The sequence below is a fragment of the Balaenoptera physalus genome (genome assembly GCF_965194825.1).
Source record: "Balaenoptera physalus genome assembly, chromosome: 3".
In the NCBI taxonomy this organism is placed as follows: Eukaryota; Metazoa; Chordata; class Mammalia; order Artiodactyla; family Balaenopteridae; genus Balaenoptera; species Balaenoptera physalus.
In genome coordinates, this window is record NC_138890.1 from 129,668,336 (window position 1) to 129,690,157 (window position 21,822).

Below are 21,822 nucleotides of genomic sequence, written 5' to 3' on the forward strand. Positions count from 1 at the left end.
GGAAGATCCCACATGCCGCGGAGCAACTAGGCCCGTGAGCCACAACTACTGAGCCTGTGCGTCTGGAGCCTGTGCTCTGCAACAAGAGAGGCCGCGATAGTGAGAGGCCCACGCACCGCGATGAAGAGTGGCCCCCGCTTGCCACAACTAGAGAAAGCCCTAACACAGAAACGAAGACCCAACACAGCCAAAAATAAAAATAAAAAAAAAAAAAAAAAAAAAAAGATATCTCAAGAAACCCATTAACTCACTCGCATTCCGAGACAGCAACTTCTTGTTCTTACAAACATCTTTTCATTAATGTCACTAACAAAATAATTCATAGCACTATTTAAAAATTCAACAAGAATGAAAATGTTAAAAGTTACATGTGAGTGAGTTTATAGTCAATAAAATACACGTTTACTAGAAAATACCAAAAAATTTTTTTAATTAAATAAAATAAAAATTCAACAGGACATGGCAGTAAGCAAACCTTATGGGTGATCTGTAAAACAAGTAATGAAATAATCATTAATTCTTTCAACAAACATTTATTGAACATCTCCTATGTGCCAGGTAATTTTTACTAGGCCAGGGGACAAAGAGATGTGCAGAACACAGTTCTTTACCTCAAGAAGTTAGTCGAGTTGAGAGAGAAGAAGATCATTTATTAAAACATAGTGAAATAAGTGCTATAAACTGGTACATTAAGGAAGGAAAAATTTAGGAGAGTACTGAGGAGAGAGACGACTATCTCATGAGCAGTTATGGAAACTTTCAGAAAGAGTTATAGTTTCTAAGGACATATAGGAGTCAGCCAGGAGAAAAAAGAAGGAAGGCACATTCCAGCCAGAGGGCAGAATATAATAAAAAAAAAAAAAAAAAGGAAGGATGAAATAGCATAGTGCCTTTGGAAAATTGTTAGTAATCGGAGATAGGGAACAGGGCTGATATGTGATGTGATAGAATAGGGTAGGCTGGAATAAGGTCATGAAGAGCTATGAATGCCATGTTAAAATATTTATTTAAACATTATGCAGAAGACAGTGGGGGTCCTCTGAAGGATTTTAAACAGAGGTGTAACAATAATGAATGATTTCTCTCAACAGGATATAAAAGTTAAAGTATAATGATTAAGATTACAGGCTCCTGGGGGGGAGACCTTCAAGATGGCAGAGAAGTAAGAAGTGGAGATCACCTTCCTCCACACAAACACATCAGAAATACATCTACATGTGGAACAACTCCTACAGAACACCTACTGAATGCTGGCCGAAGACCTCAGACTTCCGAAAAGGCAAGTAAGTCCCCACGGACCTGGGTAGGGCAAAAGAAAAAAGGAAAAACAGAGACAAAAGAATAGGGACGGGACCTGCACCTCGGGGAGGGAACTGTGAAGGAGGAAAAGTTTCCATACACTAGGAAGCCCCTTCACTGGCGGAGAGGGCGGGTGGCGGGGGGGAAGCTTCGGAGCCACGGAGGAGAGCGCAGCAACAGGGGTGCAGAGGGCAAAGCGGAGAGATTCCCGCACGGAGGATCGGTGCCGACCAGCACTCACTGGCCCGAGAGGCTTCTTTGCTCACCCGCCGGGGCGGGTGGGGGCTGGGAGCTGAGGCTCGGGCTTTGGAGTCAGATCCCAAGGAGAGGACTGGGGTTGGCTGCGTGAACACAGCCTGAAGGGGACTAGTGTGCCACAGCTAGCCAGGAGGGAGTCCAGGAAAAATTATGGACCTGCCTAAGAGGCAAGACACCATTGTTTCGGGGTGCGTGAGGAGAGGGGATTCAGAGCACCGCCTAAACAAACTCCAGAGATGGGCGCGAGCCACGGCTATTAGCACGGACACCAGAGACGGGCAAGAAACGCTAAGGCTGCTACCACTGCCACCAAGAATCCTGTGTGCAAGCACAGGTCACTATCCACATCTCCCCTCACGGGAGCCTGTGCAGCCCGCCACTGCCAGGGTCCTGTGATCCAGGGACAACTTCCCCAGGAGAACACACGGCGTACCTCAGGCTGTTACAATGTCATGCCAGCCTCTGCCATTGCAGGCTCGCCCTGCATTCCATGCGAACCCCTCACTCCCCCCGCCTGAGTGAGCCAGAGCCCCCTAATCAGCTGCTACTTTAACCCCATTCTGTCTGGGCAGGAACAGATGCCCTCAGGTGACCTACATGCAGAGGCAGGGCCAATCCAAAGCTGAACCCCAGGAAATGTGCAAACAAAGAAGAGAAAGGGAAATCTCTCCCAGCAGCCTCAGGAGCAGCGGATTAAATCTCCACAATCAACTTGATGTATCCTGCGTCTCTGGAATACCTGAATAGACAACAAAACATCCCAAAATTCAGGCAGTGGACTTTGGGAACAACTGTAGACTTGGGGTTTGCTGTATGTGACCGACTGGTTTCTGGTTTTATGTTTATCCTAGTTTAGTAGCTACAGTTTATTATCATTGGTAGATTTGTTTACTGATTTGATTGCTCTCTTCCTTTTTTTAATATATATATTATTTTTTCCTTTTACTCTTTTTGTGAGTGTGTATGTGTATGCTTCTTTGTGTGATTTTGCCTGTATAGCTTTGCTTTTACCATTTGTCCTAGTGTTCTGTCTGTCCGTTTCTTTCTGTTTTGTTTTTTTTTTAGCACTTATTATCATTGGTGAATTTGTTTTTGGTTTGGTTGCTCTCTTCTTTCTTTCTTTTCTCTTTTTCTTATTACTTTTAAATATTTTTATTTAAAAAAATTTTTTTAATGTTTTAATTAAATAACTTTATTTCTTTTTGTTTATTTTTTCTTTCTTTCCTACGTTCTTTCTCCCTTTTCTTCTGAGCTGTGTGGCTGACAGGGTCATGGTGCTCCGGCCGGGTGTCAGGCCTCTGCCTCTGAGGTGGGAGAGCCGAGTACAGGACATTGGTCCACCAGAGACTTCCCAGCTCCACGTAATATCAAATGGCAAAAGCTCTCCCGGAGATCTCCATCTCAACGTTAAGACCCAGCTCTACTTAATGACCAGCAAGCTAAAATGCTGGACACCCTATGCCAAACAACTAGCAGCACAGGAACACAACCCCACCCATTAGCAGAGAGGCTGCCTCAAATTATAATAAAGTCAGAGACACCTAAAACACACCACCAGATGCACACCTGCCCACCAGAAAGACAAGATCCAGCCTCATCCACCAGAACACAGGCACCAGTCCCCTCCACCAGGAAGCCTACACAACCCACTGAACCAACCTTACCCACTGGGGGCAGACACCAAAAACAACGGGAACTACGAACCTGTAGCCTGTGAAAGGGAGAATCCAAACACAGTAAGTTAAGCAAAATGAGAAGACAGAGAAACACACAGCAGATGAGGAAGGTAAAAACCCACCAAACCAAACAAATGAAGAGGAAATAGGCAGCCTACCTGAAAAAGAATTCAGAGTAAAGATAGTAAAGATGATCCAAAATCTTGGAAATAGAATGGAAAAAATACAAGAAACGTTTAACAAAGATCTAGAAGAGCAAACAAACAATGACGAACAACACAATAAATGAAATTTAAAATTCTCTAGAAGGAATCAATAGCAGAATAACTGAAGCAGAAGAACGGATAAGTGACCTGGAAGATCAAATTGTGGAAATAACTACTGCAGAGCAGAATAAAGGAAAAAGAATGAAAAGAATTGAAGACAGTCTTAGAGACCTGTGGGACAACATTAAATGCATAAACATTCGAATTATAGGGGTCCCAGAAGAAGAGAAAAAGAAAGAGACTGAAAAAATATTTGAAGAGATTATAGTTGAAAACTTCCCTAATATGGGAAAGGAAATAATCAAGTCCAGGAAGTGCAGAGAGTCCCATACAGGATAAATCCAAGGAGAAACACACACCAAGACACATATTAATCAAACTATCAAAAATTAAATACACAAAAAAAATTAAAGCAGCAAGGGAAGAGCAGCAAATAACATACACGGGAATCCCCATAAGGTTAACAGCTGATCTTTCAGCAGAAACTCTGCAAGCCAGAAGGGAGTGGCAGGACATATTTAAAGTGATGAAAGGGAAAAACCGACAACCAAGATTACTCTACCCGGCAAGGATCTCATTTAGATTCGATGGAGAAAATAAAACCTCTACAGACAAGCAAAAGCTAAGAGAATTCAGCATCACCAAACCAGCTTTACAACAAATGCTAAAGGAACTTCTCTAGGCAGGAAACACAAGAGAAGGAAAAGACCTACAATAACAAACCCAAAACAATTAAGAAAATGGTAATAGGAGCATACATATCGATAATTACCTTAAATGTAAATGGATTAAATGCTCCCACCAAAAGACATAGACTGGCTGAATGGATACAAAAACAAGACCCATATATATGCTGTCTACAAGAGACCCACCTCAGACCTAGGGACACGTACAGACTGAAAGTGAGGGGATGGAAACAGATATTCCATGCAAATGGAAATCAAAAGAAAGCTGGAGTAGCAATTCTCATATCAGACAAAATAGACTTTAAAACAAAGACTATTACAAGAGACAAAGAAGGACATTACACAATGATGAAGGGATCAATCCAAGAAGAAGATATAACAACTGTAAATATTTATGCAGCCAACATAAGAGCACCTCAATACATAAGGCAAATGTAAACAGCCATAAAAGGGGAAATCGACAGTAACACAATCATAGTACGGGACTTTAACACCCCACTTTCACCAATGGACAGATCATCCAAAATGAAGGTAAATAAGGAAACACAAGCTTTAAATGATACATTAAACGAGATGGACTTAATTGATATTTATAGGACATCCCATCCAAAAACAACAGAATACACTTTCTTCTCAAGTCCTCATGGAACATTCCCCAGGACAGATCATATCTTGGGTCACAAAAAAGCCTTGGTAAATTTAAGAAAATTGAAATCGTATCAAGTATCTTTTCTGACCACAACGCTATGAGACTAGATATCAATTACAGGAAAAATTCTGTAAAAAACACAAACACATGGAGGCTACACAATACACTACTTAATAACCAAGAGATCACTGAAGGAATCAAAGAGGAAATCAAAAAATAGCTAGAGACAAATGACAATAAAAACACGACGACCTAAAACCTATGGGATGCAGCAAAAGAAGTTCTAAGAGGGAAGTTTATAGCAATACAATCCTACCTCAAGAAACAAGAAACATCTCAAATAAACAACCTAACCTTACACCTAAAGCAATTAGAGAAAGAAGAACAAAAAACCCCCAAAGTTAGCAGAAGGAAAGAAAGCATAAAGATCAGATCAGAAATAAATGAAAAAGAAATGAAGGAAACAATAGCAAAGATCAATAAAACTAAAAGTTGGTTCTTTGAGAAGATAAACAAAATTGATAAACCATTAGCCAGATTCATCAAGAAAAAAAGAGAGAAGACTCAACTCAATAGAATTAGAAATGAAAACGGAGAAGTAACAACTGACACTGCAGAAACACAAAGGATCATGAGAGATTACTATAAGCAGCTATATGCCAATAAAATGGACAACCTGGAAGAATGGACAAATTCTTAGAAAAGCACAACTTTCCGAGACTGAACTAGGAAGAAAGAGAAAATATAAACAGGCGAATCACAGGCACTGAAATTGAGACTGTGATTAAAAATCTTCCAACAAACAAAAGCCCAGGACCAGATGGTGTCACAGGCAAATTCTATAGCAAACATTTACAGAAGAGCTAACAGCTATCCTTCTCAAGCTCTTCCAAAATATAGCAGAAGGAGGAACACTCCCAAACTCATTCTACGAGGCCACCATCACCCTGAAACCAAAACCAGACAAAGATGTCACAAAGAAAGAAAACTACAGACCAATATCACTGATGAATATAGATGCAAAAATCCTCAACAAAATACTAGCAAACAGAATCCAACAGCACATTAAAAAGATCATACACCATGATCAAGTGGGGTTTATCCCAGGAATGCAAGGATTCTTCAATGTACGCAATTCAATGCATGTGATAAACCATATGAACAAATTGAAGGAGAAAAACCATATGATCATCTCAGTAGACGAAGAAAAAGCTTTCAACAAAATTCAACACCCATTTATGATAAAAACCCTCCAGAAAGTAGGCATAGAGGGAACTTACCTCAACATAATAAAGGCCATATATGACAAACCCACAGCCAACATCATTCTCAATGGTGAAAAACTGAAACCATTTCCTCTAAGATCAGGAACAAGACAAGGTTGCCCACTCTCACCACTAATATTCAATATAGTTTTGGAAGTTTTAGCCACAGCAATTAGAGAAGAAAAAGAAATAAAAGGAATACAAATTGGAAAAGAAGAAGTAAAGCTGTCACTGTTTGCAGATGACATGATACTATACATAGAGAATCCTACAGATGCTAACAGAAAACTACTAGAGCTAATTACTGAATTTGATATAGTAGCAGGATACAAAATTAATGCACAGAAATCTCTTGCATTCCTATACACTAATGATGAAAAATGTTAAAGAGAAATTAAGGAAATACTCCCATTTACCATGGCAGCAAAAAGAATAAAATACCTAGGAATAAACCTACCTAAGGAGACAAAAGACCTGTATGCAGAAAATTATAAGACACTGATGAAAGAAATTAAAGATGATACCAACAGATGGAGAGATAGACCATGTACTTGGATTGGAAGAATCAACATTGTGAAAATGACTATACTACCCAAAGCAATCTACAGATTCAATGCATTCCCTATCAAACTACCACTGGCATTTTTCACAGAAGTAGAACAAAAGATTTCACAATTTGTACGGAAACACAAAAGACCCCGAATAGCCAAAGCAATCTTGAGAAAGAAAAACAGAGCTGGAGGAATCAGGCTCCCGGACATCAGACTATACTACAAAGCTACAGTAATCAAGACAGTATGGTACTGGCACAAAAACAGAAATATAGATCAATAGAACTGGATAGAAAGCCCAGAGATAAACCCATGCACATATGGTCACCTTATCTTTGATAAAGGAGGCAAGAATATACAACGGAGAAAACACAGCCTCTTCAGTAAGTGGTGCTGGGAAAACTGGACAGCTACATGTAAAAGAATGAAATTAGAACACTCCCTAACACCATACACAAAAATAAACTCAAAATGGATTAAAGAACTAAATATAAGACTGGACACTATAAAGCTCTTAGAGGAAAACACAGGCAGAACACTCTATGACATAAATCACAGCCAGATCTTTTTTGACCCCCCTCCTAGAAAAATGGAAATAAAAACAAAAATAAACAAATGGGACCTAATGAAACTTAAAAGCTTTTGCACAGCAAAGGAAACCAGAAACAAGACAAAAAGACAACCCTCAGAATGGGAGAAAATATTTGCAAATGAAGCAACTGACAAAGGATTAATCTTCAAAATTTACAAGCAGCTCATGCAGCTCAATATCAAAAAAACAAACAACCCAATCCAAAAATGGGCAGAAGACCTAAATAGACATTTCTCCAAAGAAGATATACAGATTGCCAACAAACACATGAAACAATGCTCAACATCACTAATCATTAGAGAAATGCAAATCAAAACTACAATGAGGTATCACCTCACACCAGTGAAAATGGCCATCATCGAAAAATCTACAAACAATAAATGCTGGAGAGGGTGTGGAGAAAAGGGAACCCTCTTGCACTGTTGGTGGGAATGTAAATTGATACAGCCACTATGGAGAACAGTATGGAGGTTCCTTAAAAAACTAAAAATAGAATTACCGTATGACCCAGCAATCCCACTACTGGGCATATACCCAGAGAAAACCATAATTCAAAAAGAGTCATGTACCACAGTGTACAATAGCCAGAATATGGAAGCAACCTAAGTGTCCATCAACAGATGAATGGATAAAGAAGATGTGGCACATGTATACAATGGAATATTACTCAGCCATAAAAGGAAACGAAATTGAGTTATTTGTAGCGAGGTGGATGGACCTAGAGTCTGTCATACAGAGTGAAGTCAGAAAGTGAAAAACAAATACCATATACTAACACATATATATGGAATCTAAAAAAAAAAAAAAAAAAGGTTCTGAAGAACCTAGGGGCAGGACAGGAATAAAGATGCAGATGTAGAGAATGGACTTGAGGACACGGGGAGAGGGAAGGGTAAGCTGGGACGAAGTGAGAGAGTGGCATGGACTTATATATACTACCAAATGTAAAATGGATAGCTAGTGGGAAGCAGCCGCATAGCACAGGGAGATCAGTTTGCTGCTTTGTGACCACCTAGAGGGGTGGGAAAGGGAGGGTGGGTGGGAGACACAAGATGGAGGAGATATGGGGATATATGTATATGTATTGCTGTTTCACTTTGTTATAAAGCAGAAACTAACACACCATTGTAAAGCAATTATACTGCAGTAAAGATGTCAAAAAAAAAAAAAAGGAATACAGACTCCTGGAGAGAGACTCAGTTCAAATCCAGCTCTGCTACCTGCTGGCCATGATTTGGGGCAAGTTTCTTTCTCAATGTCTTAATTACCTCATCAGTAAAACAGTGATAATAATACTACATACCACAGATTGGCATGAGAATATAGTTTGGTAGGGTCTTTAGGCCTAACTCTAATACACAAGAGTCCCAAAGCAAATACTCTAATTAAAATCATCTAGAACACTGTTTGGCACAAACTACACATCAACTTATTTTCACTTAGAAAACATTTATTGAATATTTATGTACAGATACTTGCAAAAAATAAAGTTTAAAAATTCCACTAGAAGGGGAAAAGTTAAAATAATTCTAAAATAGATTTTTTTTTAAGTATTAATATAGGGCTTCCCTGGTGGCGCAGTGGTTGAGAATCTGCCTGCCAATGCAGGGGACATGGGTTCAAGCCCTGGTCTGGGAAGATCCCACATGCCGCGGAGCAACTAGGCCCGTGAGCTACAATTACTGAGCCTGAGCGTCTGGAGCCTGTGCTCCGCAACAAGAGAGGCCGCGATAGTGAAAGGCCTGCACACCGCGATGAAGAGTGGCCCCTGCTTGCCGCAACTAGAGAAAGCCCTTGCACAGAAACGAAGACCCAACACAGCCATAAATAAATAAATAAAATTTTTAAAAAAAGTATTAATATAGAAAATCAATCAACATTCTTAAAACATAAAGACACTAAGATTCAATCAAATGTCTTCAATATTTCAAAAACGACACAGACAATTCTTACAACATGCTAGCCCAAGCTGATGTGTAGGGGCTTCCTTCCGGCTTCAAACATATAAAAATGATAGATAAAATGCTTTAAAAATAATACATTGCTAAAAATTTTTTTAAAAAAGTTAAAGAAAGGAAAGTTCCTCAAGTGCTGGAAACAGACAGACATCAAAGCCAGCGCCCTAAGCTTGAGGTGAAACAGTGGCAATGCACAGGGTTTCAGACCCAGCTCTAAACCCTAAGGGCTGAAGGCTTGGATATATAGTTTAAAAATCTCTTGTGGGGAAGTGAGGTGGTGAGGGGGAGAGGAGATATAACTTTACCTGTGAGCATCTGCATAAAGCTCACAGCACCAAAGAGCTGTGCTACTCATGAAAAAGTAAGCAAAAAACTCTGCCCCATGAACTCTGAGAAGGAGCAAAGAAGCCAGTCATTAGTTTGAGGCCTTTAATGGGGGGGGGGGGGGCGGTGCAGGAGAGTCACCAGTAAGGAATCAAAAACTCTAGAGGAGTATCGCATGTATGTGAGGGTTTCAAATTTACACAATTGCACAGTATGAATTTCATAAATTTAAAAATAACATAAAATCTGGCTGGATATTTGAAATCGTTAAAGATCCAGAAGATGTAAGTGTAAATAGCCCTATAGTGATACTCAGATACTACACTGGATTTCCATGAAAGAAATAATTCCTACTAAAGATGAGTTCATCATAAAAAAATTACACCTTGAAGAAGGCACCACGAAGGAAGAGTTTTAGCTGGTGAAATAAAGATACAAAGGAGCCTCCAAAAACTACAAACAGAATAATGTGAAAGTGACTCAAACAATAAGAATGTTTAGAATGATTACAGATTTTTAAAAGGAGAGAAAAAACAATGAAAAAACTGGTCATATGGAAAAAGAACTAACATATTTTTAAAAGCGCCAAAAAGAAACTTAACGAACAAATAAATAAAATAAACATTGATGAAAAAGAAAACCTCAAGGGATATAGAGAATGAATATCTTTAATAGTTATTCCAGAAGGAAATGACAGAGAAAGGGAGAAGGACGCAATATTTGAAAAGATAATGGCCAATAGTTTCCAAAATTGATGAGCCACATGAGCCCCTTCCCAGGTCCAGGAATGAGAAAAATCAGGATAAATAACAAGAAGTCCATACCTAAATAAGCTGTAATGAAAAATGCAGAACATCAAAGACAAAGAAAGGATCTTGAAAACAATCAGCAAATAAAGGGCAGAATGCCTACAAAAGAGACAGTTACATTGAAGGTAGATTCCTCATAAGCAACAACAAATGCTAGAAAACAACAGACAATACCTTCAAAGGGCTGAGGAAATAGACATGTTAACCAAGAATTCTATACCCAGGTAAACCACCATTCAAGTTTGAGGACATAATAAAGATATTTTCAGAAAAATGAAAATTTAGAATGTATTTCCCACAGACTCTCAGGAAAGATCCATTAAAGAAAGAAAATCGAACATAAAAAGGAGAGTGAAATGCAAGAATAAATTGTGTGAGCAAATATTGGCAAACATATCGGTAAAGCTAAATTGAGCACAGAATCTTAAGAATGGTAACAGTGAAACTGAATAATTTGGAGAGTGTAATGGTTAATTTTAATGTGTCAACGTGACTAGTCCATGATGCCCAGATATTTGGCCAAACATTATTCTAGATGTTTTGGTGAAGGCACATTTTGTATGAGATTAACATTTAAATTGGTGGACTTTGAGCAGAGCAGATTACTTTCCATAATGTGGGTGAGTCTCATCCAATCAGTTCAAGACCATAATAAAGACTGACTTCACCCAAGCAAGAAGAAATTCTGACAACAGACTGCCTTTGGACTTGAACTGTAATTCATCCCTGGATCTCCAGCCTGTTGGCCTACTCTGCAGATTTTGGATTTACCAAGCCTCCAACATTGTATGAGCCAATTTCTTAAAATAAATCTCTCTCTCTCCTGTTGGTTCTGTTTCTCTGGATAACCCTGTCTAATATGGAAGGCATTTAAAAACAAAGGGAAACTAAAATGCTAGAGAGTACAAGGAAGGTGCAAAAGAGGATGGTATCCAAAGATGAAATTTCAAGGTCTTTATTTTGTTTTGAAGAGGCTCAACAGAGATATTAACTTCAGACTTTTTTAAGTCAAACATGCAAGTTACACACCAAATAGTATACTGAGGAAGAGAAACAGAATGTATAACATCCAAAACAGTAAAAGGGGAAAGGTTGGGGAGGGGAAATAACACAGAAAAATGTATCAGTCAGAGAGGGCTGGTAAAGACAGAAGTAAAGGCATGATTAAGAGAAAACATGAATAAAGTGATAGAAATAAGTCCAAAAATATCATAAAATATAAAATAATAAATAATAAAAAGATTACACTCACCTATTAAAAGACTGAAAAATCTTAGAATATTTAAAAATTTATACTTTTATGCTGTTTATAAGAGATTTACCTAAAACATTAAAACATACACACACAAAAAAGAAAATAAAGGGATAAGAGAAGATATACCAGACAAATATTAACCAAAATGAAGCTGGTATAGGCAGTATTAACATAGACAAAAGCATTAATAGATTTTGGAAGGGCCATTAATGATAAAAGGGAAATTTTACTGGAATGCAAAACAATCCTGAAGCTAAACACATCTACCAACAGAGTCTCAATATACATAAAGCAAAAATTGATACAACTACAAGCCGATATATATTAATATTGAAAAAAATGAGAAATCTTAACATACTTCTCTCATAATCTAATGAAGAAACAAAAATCAGTAAAGATTTGAAAAATCTGGACACTACAAATATAACAAGCTTGATTTTGTAAATATGATCTTGCAGAAAACTACATATCCACAACCAGGTTCTTTTCAAGCATATACGGAATCTTAATAAAATTTAATGACGCACTAACTAAGCTACAAAGACAGTCTGAAAAAATACCAAAAAGTATATGTCACATGAACATACTCTAAACATAGTGTCTGTGATTGGCAGAATAATGTTCCCCTCATAGATGTCCAGGTACTAATCTCTGGAACCTGTGTTACCTTACATGGCAAAAAGGACCCTGTAGACTAAATTAAGAGCCTTGAGATGGGGAGATTATCCTGAATTACCTAGTAGACCCAAAAAAATCACAAGAGTGATAAGAAGAAGGCAGGACAGTCAGAGTAAGAGAAGGAGATATGAGTACAGAAGCAGAGGTTTGAAGGTCAGAGAGCGATATTAACATGGAGGAAGGAGCCACAGGCCAAGAAATGCAGGTGGTCACCAGAGGCCAAAAAAGGAGAGAAAACAGATTCTTCTCTAGAACCTCCAGAAGGGACACTGTCCTACTAACACCGTGATTTTACCCCAGAGAGACTGATTTTGGACTTCTGACCAAACTGTAAGAAAATAAATTTGTGTTGTTTTAAGCCACTGAAGTTGTGGTAATTTGTACAGCAGCAATAGGAAATTAATACTGTGCCAAAATGTTAGAAATGAGGTATCAGTAATAAAAGGAGCACCAAATCAAGTGTCCTAATACACTTGGGAACTTAAAAAAAAAGTTCAAAATAATTAGTGGGTCAAAGAAGAATTCACAATGGAAATTATAAGACAGTTAAAAATTTTATCAGATGAGCACAGTATAGTGTACCAAGTATTGAGAGATGTATCCAAATTATTATTTATAGGAAAACGTATAGCCCTAAATGTTTATATCAAAAAACAAAAAGGTAAAAATTGATGATATAAAATTTAATTCAAGAAATTATAAAAATAACATCAACAGGAGAGAAAAACAAAGGAAGGATAATAAATGAAATAACAAGAAGAGAATTAATGTTTAATGAAATACAAAATAAGTAAACAATAAAAAAGAAACTATAAAGTTGAAAGCTGGGTCTTCAAAGAATTATAGACAAATTTCTTATTAATTAGTCAAGTTTTAAACAGGATGGCATAAATAAATAGTATTAAATACATACAAATATACGTAAAAGTGTAAGAAAATATTATAAACAATTTTATGCCAATAAATTTGAAATGTTAAACTGAACAATTTTCTAAAATATATAAATTATAAATATGAATCAAAGAAGATTGGAAAAACTAAATAGAACCTGCAACTATTAAAGAAATTGAATTAATTGTCAAAAATCTTCCTGTAAAAAAAAGCACTAACTCAGAAAGTCTAACAGGTGTATTTTCCAGGACACACAGGAAAAGGAAACCCTTTTTCATACAATCTATTCCAAAGAATAGAGAAAGAGGAAAAATGCCTCAGTTCTTTTTAAGAAGCTAGCATAATCTGATACCAAAAGCATAGGAGGCCAGTACAAAAAGGGAAAAATAAAGCTAATCTCATTTATAATGGTATATGAAAAAATCATTTATTTAAAAAATACATATGTATATGTATCTCAGCTGGACATTTAAAAAAGGTTATATTTCATCCAGCACTACAAAATATTTTGTAGCAGAAGAGATTTTCAGAGTTTAGTCTGTTTTGTTGCTGGAAAAAGAAGTCTTACAAGGAGATTTTAAAGTTCTTAATCTGTTATAAACTTATTGAATTATACTGCACTTTTAAAGACTATTTCTCAATACTCCACTTGTGAAGAAGGAAAAGGGTGGTAGTTTAATATGAACCATCAACCCTCCATGAAAAGGAAAGGGACAGAAAATGAAGAGTAAACTACAGTAGGGGAAGAAGTAGAGGCAGGAAAAGTAAAGGGAAGGGGGAGGAGAAGGAAAAGAGGAGGAAGGTAGAATAGCAGCTAATATTTATACAGCACGTACTTTGTGCCAGAAATTCTTTTAAACACTAATAAATTTACTTACCGAAACTCAAAACTAACACTAAAATGATGTGTACTATTATTATGCCCATCATACAGAAAAAGAAATAAGTGAAAAATTGCAATCACTCTAATTTTCTTTGTGGGTTAAGATACTCAGTGGACTCAGAAGCAGCACTGAAAAATAAATCCCTATGAATGAAAGGTAATATTTTGATCATCTTTTCTGTCTTAAAGATTATCTAGTATAATCTCTTTATATAATGGATGAGGAAATGGAAGCTTTTAAAGAGAATGAGAATTATACATGCAAGGTAACAGAACGCCAAAATGACAGAATCAGGACAAGAAAGCAAATCTTCAGACTCTTTGTGTGTGTACGGATACTTTATTTGGATAAAACTTGCTTAGTGATAAACTAAAAAGATCTTCACAGTATACTGCTCATGGTTTTCTAATAGTACCAACATGAGACATGCAATAGTGTCAAACTCAACAGATGAACAGCACATAGGTTGCAAAAGCTCCTTCTATCTTTTTTATTTTATTTGTTCTAAGTAAAGGTCTTCAGTATGCAAAAAAGGCATTGGAAATTATGTCATACAGTGATTCCTAAGCCTGGCTGATGATTGGTACCACCAGGGAAGGTTTCTAAAGTGCCAGGTTCTTAGGCCATCCATAAACCTATGGAATCAGAACCTCCAGGATACAACTCATGTTTCTGCTGTCATTATTTTTAAAGTTTCTGTTACTTTGATCAGTCACTTATGGAAATTCTAATATAAAGGTTGTTGAGGATATTAAAATTTAAGAAAACTACAAGCTAGCTTTTTGTCATAAATGCATAAATATACCTCATGCTCTGGGTAGTAACATATTGGATGCATAAAAATATATTTTATTGCCATTTGTGTAGCTTAAATTTAAAGCATTTATGTTAAATCCTAACTTATTAATTAAAAAATTAACAAAGTTTGACGAATTTAAACCAGTGGTATGCTAGCAAATATTTAACAACCAGCTCTCCGGGTATAATTCCATGAATGTTGATTGGATTACAGTTTTTTAATATTGAAAGACTATTTCCTCAATTTTTATGCAATTTACAATATAATGAGTATAGGTACACTATACATTTATTAACCTTTTTTTCTATTACTTTAAGTGCAATTAACAAAACAATATATCAAACTCTGATTTGTAGCATTTGCTAATTTCTGTGGTATAAACTTCCCACCATGGCCAAGTTTAAGCTACTAACATGATGTCACTAAACATGGAGTTCGAAGAGATGCACAGTAGCCCACCATTATATAGTATTCTACCGTAAAGATACAATAGGCATAAATAATCTCAAGAGCACAGATAATAGTAAAATGTAGTCAATTAATTATGAAGTAATGAATTTTAAGTATTTATTATCTTTGTTTTTAATATAACTTAATTATACATTTATATGATTTAATTTTTAATAATGTCTGTATTGAATAACCAGCACACAAAATTCCTGAAAAGTTAACAATTAGCTCTTATAAGCCAGTGCGAGCTGGCTCCAGTACACCTTGAAACACCTGTAATTACTACTGCTGTTTCTGAAATTTCACATCAAGTCACACATCTATTTTCGTTCAAAAATTCTGCAGTTATCTGATTTAGCAAAAGTCAATTTATATCAAATTACCGGTATGTCCAAAGAAAATCCAAATCAATAATCTATTTGATTACATTTTAGTTCAAAATTTCTACAAAGATTTTTAATTTAGATTATAAGTTTATACAGAAAGGACTCCCACGCTTAACTCTCTGAGTATGAGGTTTTTATTTTGCTCTTACACACACTGTCAATATAACATTAATATGAATTTGTGCTATTCCAAAATAATTTTATTAGCACATAGTCAATTCTTGTGGAACTTACTATTTTTTAAAAATTTTTATTGGAGTATAGTGGATTTACTGTAACCTACTATTTATTGTAGGCTGTCTCATGCTTAACTTATCTTAATAGAGGAGGAGTAAAAAAAGAAGAATTAAAAATAGAGAAAAGAAAATATTTATGATCTGAGGCAAATGTTGAACCCCTAAACTACAAAAGAGGGATAGAGAGGAAAAAATAAGTACTTTTGCTGGGATAGTGCTGACAGTTATCAAGAGTGGCCAGGCACTCAGAGGCTAGACATCCCAGATACATCAGAGGTACAGTGAGAAGTACAGGCTACCCAGGCACAAGCAACCTACCAATCCTTTAAAAAACACACACCTAAGAGTCATTGTTATTCTTTACCTTTCCAACATAGCATTGGCCCCTAAACTCAAACTCCCTTATTATAATCTATATTCATAAGTCAGGTTCATATCTAAAACTACAAGCTTTAGTCACTTTAGGTTACATTTAGATGATTAAAAAACAAAGTAGCATTTGATTTGGGAGCCTCCAGCTTTGAGGAGAGAACTGTCCCAGAGAATCCTACCATGACAGCAGGGGAAACCACGGCAACTGTTTAAGCATAAACCACCTTAAGAAATGCAGCACTTCAAGACAGAATATATTAGTGCGATAGAATGCAAAATGAGTCAAAAAAGAACAAAGCTTCAAATTCCCTCCTGACAGTTAATCCATAGTTTTCCCACTTCACAGTTATATGCTACCAGCTTTCACGCTACTTGGCTGCCACCTACCAGAAATGTCATTATTATAATTTCAATACACATGCAACCACAGCAACCATCCAACAGGATTTCACTGAAATTAGTCCTATTTCCCCCAACATATAGTTATGTAATTTCAGCCTATTGCGTCCCCAACTTACATAGCATCCCACTCCCTACCTCTGCTGCCTTTCACCTTTTTCTGCTTTTACACACACAAAAAAATTATTTTTACTTCTGTATGAATCATTTAAAAAATCCTACTAGCAAAGTATTTAATTATTAAAATATAATTCATAATTATTGTTGTTTAACCTCTACCCTCGAGATTTTAAATCGTCCTTTAAATAGAAGCTTGGAAATTTAGAGTACAATTGCTATTCTGACATGTAGAATTTTCTGTGCAATAATGTGGAAAGATTTTTGAGTAGTGGTGAAGGTCAAGAAATATTTAAACAATCTACTTGTTTCCATGAATCTCCTATTAAAGATAAAAATATATACAAGAGATTGGGTATTACATTTAGTAGCATTGTTAAAGTAATTAAAAATAGTATATCAGGTAAGTATACATTGGTTCAGTCACTCAATTTTTAAAACAAATTCTACCATTAGTAGTACACACTTTCAGGGTTAATAGGAGTTCATACCTAAGCATATCTATTTCAGAACAAAGTCAGAAAATGTCCAAAAAATCAATCTTGCTTGTGATAGTTCTTTTACTTCAGTTTGGTCTCAACAGGTAATGAACAAGAAAGTTGTGGAGAAACAAAGAATCCACATTCTTATTTAATGTCTATATCATGGGTGTTCAATGAATATTAAACATATGCAAAAGAAATTCTCTTCTCCCTGTAAGTGGTTAGAGTTTAACATTATCTTAAACTTTTAAAACCCAAGGTCTGTTATATAGGTAATTAACAATAATAGAAAGTTTATCAGTTTTGGCATTTCCAAACTAGCCTCAAATAAGAGTTAACAACTATACCAAAATAAATATTGAAAAATGGCCTACAATCAAATTCAACAATCTCCAACAGGAACTGTGCCAAGGTCCACTGTACAAAACAGAATATCTATAAAGATGCTTTGTACATGACATACACATAAGTTATACAAACCTCACTGAAACTTCTCAGTACCTTTTCAAATTTCTAGCTTTAGTGTTTTCTACTACTCCTATGAATTCTGATTTTACTCCCATGAATTCCTAACTCTACAAAAGGAAGAGATAAACTTGGGAACAATCAGGACCAAAAGATATCTTGGCTAGGCTCCAGTGATGCACAGCAACTGTCCATAGAATACATGACTGTACAAGCATATTCAATGTCATACGATTCACAGCAATGAATTTAAAAACCAGCTTTATTCAGAATCTTCAGGACTTCCCTGGCGGCACAGTGGTTAAGAATCCGTCTGCCAACGCAGGGGACACAGGTTTGATCCCTGGTCCAGGAAGATCCCACATGCCGCGGAGCAAGTAAGCCCGTGCGCCACAACTACTAAAGCTCGCATGCCCTAGAGCCTGCATGCCACAACTACTGAAGCCCGAGTGCCCTAGAGCCCATGCGCTCTAGGGCCCGCGCTCCACAACAAGAGAAGCCACCACAATGAGAAGCCCACGCACCACAACAAAGAGTAGCCCATGCTCACCACAACTAGAGAAAGCCTGCATGCAGCAATGAAGACCCAATGCAGCCAAAAATAATAAATAAAAAAATTTAGAAAAAAAAAAAGAATCTTTAAACCTTCAAACAGATGTCTAACAGAAAAGAATAATAGTTAGAAATAAATCCACTAGCTTTAATATAATCCAAGTATACAACGCACAGAGCATTTTATCAATATATCAACACAGGGAACTCTTAAAATACCTTATTTTAAGAGAGTTGAAAGAAATTATTATAAAGGGAAAAATTTCTTTTTATGTACTTTTGAACATAAGACATTAAACAAAATTAAAATCCAAAAGAAACTACCGTGCTTCCATAAATTATTTGAAAAAAAATCTAATTCAGCTTAACGGTTTCAAATGAATAAAACTGCATTAACATATTTTTTGCATCAGCTGTTTTCTGAGGGTGATTAAATATAAAAACCTACTGTGCAAATTTCAATAATTTTCTTAACTTCTCTGAATGTTTGCAACATTAACAACCACTTTTTATTTGTTTATGTGGCTTAATAATTCTCCAATATGAAGAAGTTTTTGTTACAAGGTAACCAAAATGTTGAAGAGGTTTCTAACTAAAACTGCCTGTCATGCTATTTACATGATTGCTACCTAGAGAGTTCAGGCAATATACAAATTGGTTAAAGCAAATTATTGTTATAATTTTCAAAACACTTAATTGGAAATGTCAAGGTGAATAAGTGAGATTATAGGTGAAATTTTTATGTAAGAAATAAAGTTTGACTACTTTTCAATTACTATGTCCCATTTCTTTGTATGTTTTATATCACATTTTTCTGAAAGCTAAATTCTACTTCAAAAAGATTAAAAATTCTACTAAATAAAAATGGTAAATTAAAATTGTTTAAAATGTAATTAAAATGATTTCTCAATATAGACTAATATAGATGCAAATGTATTCTAGTTTAGGTCTATTCAACATGCAATACTAATATTATTTGTGTCTACACTCAGTAGTAAAGTCCTGGTACTAAACAGAACTTTTGGAAATTATCAATAGTCTTAATGGTACACTGATAGAAAAACAGAAAGTACTAGACTAAAATGAAAAAGAATGTATATATACCATATATAACTGAATCATTTTGCTGTACAGTAGAAAACAACATTGTAAATCAACTATACTTCAATAAAATAAACTTTTAAAAAACCAAAAAACGAAAATACTAAAGAAAGAAAAAATATCTGAGAATAAATCTTAACTGTGAATTTGCACCATGTACATTAACAATTTCAACTAATCCGTTGATAATTAGATTAAGCAAATGATTTAATAGCCATATCTATAGTATCTGTCTGTTGGGGAAGGACAACAAAACTTGTTTAATTTTAGGCATGTAGGATATGTTGAGTTTGAGAGGTTTGTGGGATATCCAGATGGAGCTATTGAGTGGGCAGCTGGATATAATGGTTTGAAGCTCAAAAGAGAGGTCTGGGTAGAAGATAACTTTTGGTAATCATCATCATGTATAGTAACTGATGCCATAGGAGTGGGTGAGCTGAATAAAGAATTCTGGGGGATCACTAAAATATAACAGCTGGCAGATAATGAGGAATAACTTCAGAAACCTAAAAAGAAAATAATCAGAATGGTAAAATGAGAACCAGGAAGGAATAGTGTGTTCAAAGCTTTAAAGAAGTTAATCAAGTTAGAGTGAAACACTGGATTTGGAAAGCAGAATACTGGCAGTGATCTTACCAAGAGCAATTTCAGAAGATTACTGGAGCTAAAGTGAAATTACTGGGGTAGGTAAGAGAGTTGAGATCAGAGGCATGGATTCCTCATTTATTAAAAACAAACAAAACAAAACAAACAAACAAACAAAAACTGAGCACCTATTGAATGTACCAGGCATTGAGCTAGGCTACATTGAGATGGTATGCACTGTGGGGATATACTGATGAGAAGACCGTCCTGACAGCATTTATAATCTGCTAGAGAAGACCAATCATGACTATATCAGTAAAGAGTTTAACTGCATGCAATAGAAACCTTTGCTTAGTTTCAACCAAAAATGAAATGTTAGATAGTTCACAGAATTGTTGGCATGCTGAAGAAACAGGCTCAGAAACTATGTAATGAAGGAGAAAAGCATGGAAAATGATACCACAGAACTAGTCCAGTGAAGACCTTACTGCTGCTGTCACCAAGCTTTAGCTGCTACAATTGGCATCTCACTGGCCCTAAACAAAGGATGGCACCTCCAACCTGAATGTTCTATTGCCACCCGCCCCCAAAGTTCTACCTACTATAGCCACTGCCAGGAAGAATTCACTGTTGCCTCCACTTATTTGTATCACTAACTCATGAATTCAAAAGTGAGACAGACACTTCAGCTTGGTTAAGTCTAGATCGTACATCATACCCCAGCTACAAGGGAAGCTGAGGGAGTGATGACACAACTTTTCTACTGTGGGAGGGGCTCTGCCTCCTAGTAAGACTCATAAGGTACAGAATTATCCAAACACAAGAAGAGGCTCAGATGAAAAGCAGCTATATCAGAGTAAAAATACACACTGGAGTAAGTAAGTAACACTAGCTTAAAAAAAGATGGAAGCTTATTTTTCTCTCACATAAAGGAAATATGGAAGCCAAGAGTTCAGGGTTGATATGGTAGTAAACTGCAGTCATAAGGAATCCAGGTCCCTTCTATCTGGCTGCTCTGTTGTCCTCAGTGCCACTTCATGAGCCAGTATGAGTATCACTCATGACCCAGTATGAGTATCACTCAAGTGCCAGTCAGCACATTCACATACTAGTCAGCAGAAGGAGAAAAGGGAAGGGGCAAAGAAGAGCATGTGCCTTCCCTTTAATGATAGTTTTCAGAAATCACACTCAACTTATTTCCTAAGAATTAATCATAAGGCAAATGGAGCTGTAAAGGAAAAGAGAGAATACAGTCATTGTTATTCAGCAATGTGCCCAGCTAAAAATAAGAATTCTTATTGCTAAGAAAGAAGGAATGAATGTCTAATGGGAGGTAAATAGCAGCATCAGCCACAGTAGGCCCACAATGAACAACCACTACAATAAGATATGTAATAACAATGAAGAGCAAAGGATTCTGACCTGGTCCAGAAAATGAGGAAGATCTCCTTGGGGAAGATGTATTTAAATGAAAAGTAAAGGATGAGTACTTAGCTGATGGAAAGGTTAGAGGCAGAAAGGAGAGAAGAAGGAGACGGCAGTTAGGGGCGAGGGAAACATGTAGAAAGGCATGGAATGATACACAGAGAAGGAACAGAAAAGTCTCTCATGGGCTGAAGGCTATAGTAGAGAGTAAGGGGAAGAATGGAGTGGGATAATGCTCGCCAGAGAGGCAGGGTCCCGATTCTGTGAAAGGCCTCTTAAGTTCAGCATCTTGGACTTAATCCTAGGATGGTATGAAGTCACTGATTAAAGCAACACAGTGCTATAATCAGATTTGAAACGTAGGAATATCAGTAAGACTGTAGTGTGGAGCCTGGATTAGAGGAGAACAGGT

At 36.4% G+C, this 21,822-nt stretch overlaps 1 protein-coding gene across 4 annotated transcripts in view; it reads right to left on the minus strand.

Annotated features, from left to right (window-relative positions):
• The window catches only part of NDUFAF2 (NADH:ubiquinone oxidoreductase complex assembly factor 2), a 183,477-nt gene that overhangs the window by 120,112 nt on the left and 41,543 nt on the right, over nt 1-21,822 (minus strand). The gene's annotated exons all lie outside the window — the stretch shown is intronic.